Consider the following 2,983-nt stretch of genomic DNA (forward strand, 5'->3'; position numbering starts at 1 on the left):
ATGGACAAACAATGCAGCAACCTTTTGTCGGATTTCTACGTCCATCAACTTCGCATTGCGCCACATCTGGATGCAGTGTGCAGGAAGTGTAATTAGTGTGTAAATTCCCGGCTCTTGTGTGAATCGTGCCTTTTGGTAACTTTTGTCACCTTCTCATACATCGACAATGTGACCGAGGCCTACATGTCGTCCGTCAAAACCCGCTCAACGCGTCAGTTATTTCACTTCCGGACAGTGCAGTGCTCCTTCGCCAATTAATTTGGACTATTTTGACTTGCTTTTGTGTAATGAATTAACTTTGTGCAGTGCTTTGACAACGAACAATCATGCCAAACAATGGACTACAACAAACGGGGAATATGTTGCAAATCCCAGTTTGCACGCATTCTGAACTACGGCTAAATCGCATGCCTGGTCGAATTCACAGGAACAATTTTGTCAAGGACATCCTACCAATCAACGACAATGCACCAATTACACCAACGACAATGCTGGCTGTTTCTCAATGCATCCCTGGACGTGCCACACCTCCCTCTACACAGCACCCGAGCCGCACCGACTCTGCTCGACCGCTACCGACAGCGACATCACGGCCACCACCTGCTGGCTCACTAACCTCGGCACAGTCAAAACAAACAGCTGCATGACATACGATCCCGCCATGGCTACCACAGTCACATCTTGTCAACAACTCGCCGACACTATGCACGCTTACTGCCCGGCCGTTCACTATTCGATTGCGCCCACAACTTGTTCACCCACCCCAGAAGACGATTTCAGCCATATCAATGTTTCATACAGCAGTGAACGTGTTCTCACTCTGCCACCGCCAAGTACTGGGTTTCACATTCACGATCGCACACACGATCTGTTCTACTTGAACTGTTACGTCAATACTGTGCCGCCAGCCTTGTCTTGTAGCCAGGTTACCCTTTGATAGAGACAGATTCTGATTTCGACCCCATCTTACTCAGTGATACACAGCAGACTGCTTCACAACATAAATTTTCACCTGAACAACTGCGACAGCTAAGTGAGCAAATTGCGACATACAACTTGTTGGTACAAGATCAGTTACACATTCTGCAGCCGACACTGACCGAACATGACATGCAATGAGATGCTCCTGTCATTGTTCCGCCTGCCACTACTGACGATCTTTTGCCATTACTACCAGCTACAACTAATACCCTGACTATCACGCTACATGGATCTATGTCCCAGATGTCACAACTGTCATCCTCACGCCGCCTCAAGTGGAAATTCTATGATACTGATGTGATAAACACTTGGTTTCTGTACCACGGCATAACCAGCCACATTCCAGTGCCGCTTGCTTTGCCCCCCTCTTCACTACCTCCACAATGTACGACCAACACATCTGCCGTTACTGCTTCGACGAGTGAGCATCTTTCCGCTCCGACACATGACCGTGCAGCAGCTTCGCTCGAGGAGCTTGCAGCCTTACGGCTCGACTGCAGCACCGACAGTGACAGCACACACGCAGCTCCAGTTCCATCGAACTGTGTCGCCTCTCTGCCACGGACCAGTAGTTCATCCGCCAATTCGACTTCTTCACGTTCACATTATGTGTCATCTCCTCCCTGCTCCGACCCTGGTTTCACCAACCACGTTCGCCTTCCACCACCTCTCGCCTTCACCATGCCTCATGTACAGGGCTCACGGCCACACCCCCCAACCTTCGATCACGGCTGTTTCGCACATCAAAACACCGACACTGTGAACTCCGCTTGGAACATCCTGCCATCTACCGCTGCAACACCATCACTGTCCACGGGCTTTGAGGTGATGCTTCCGTCTACACTGGAGTCATCCGCCGCCAAGGTCAGTCATGTGCAGCTTGATGTTTTCTCCCCTGCTGCGACATCAAGCACCTCTATAACTTGGTCATTACTCCGAGTGTTGCTCATCCGGCATCTCTTATGCAACCTGTTAAGCCATAGCATGCTTGCTCCTTTATGTCATATGGCCAATAACAAACTGTTACCGGACACGTTACACTTACTGCGGCACTCGCCGACAAATACATTGGCAATACATCGCATCGCATCTTCGACACACTCCACGCCTTTGATCGGATCAAAACCCCTTACCGTGCCATCAGCAGCATGGCACGGTCAACCTGTGGACGCCTTCCGCACCTCCTTCCTTCGGCTGGTCGTGCCTACCAAGACATCGAGAAATGGTCCGATCGTGCCTCGCACTAGCGCCTGCCATGACACGATCAGTCACGTGCACCTGCTCCATCAGCCGGCCAGGTGCACACACGCCTCTCATCATCCTTACCATGCTCCGCACTACTGGTGGGGGCTCTGTGGTGGTCATCGACTGCTAGAGTTGACTGCCTCATCTTTGAGAATGAACTTCTTTGAAAACTGTTGATCACAGTGTGTTCCAAACTTTGTATTCGAGCGGATGTGTTTGTACCGACATGATCAAAATAAAGTTAATTCATTATAAACGAGCAAATACTTAATGTTGGGTTTGATATTACCGTACATAACATCTCGATTCCCACAAATTCTTCAAAATAAGTATGCACATGACCACAATAGACAAAGCTTTACCTGTGAATGTAAGATAATCCCTATGTATTAAGTCTCCATGCTTGTTGTCAAATATGTAGTGTCTAGGAAACCTGCATGCTCGGTTCACTAGACAAACACTCAAATGAGTTATAGGAATGAGCTATATTACAAAATGAAAAGATACAATACTTAACTTTGCAACTACACAGATGTGTCACAAACAAAGGGCAACATACGAAATAATCAAGTTTCTTCAATAAAAAAATTTCCAAGTCTGCGATACACAAGCGAAGTAACTAGAGTTGATGCTGCTACTGAAACCGCTAGTCTTGAGGCTGCTATTCAACTAGGCTGTCACCAGTCAGTCGCAGCGCTTACATCCTCTTCACATAGAGGCCGCTGCTGTTGCATTGTTGTCCTGGAGAGGGGTCGGT

This window comes from Schistocerca cancellata, chromosome 10 (genome assembly GCF_023864275.1).
Source record: "Schistocerca cancellata isolate TAMUIC-IGC-003103 chromosome 10, iqSchCanc2.1, whole genome shotgun sequence".
In the NCBI taxonomy this organism is placed as follows: Eukaryota; Metazoa; Arthropoda; class Insecta; order Orthoptera; family Acrididae; genus Schistocerca; species Schistocerca cancellata.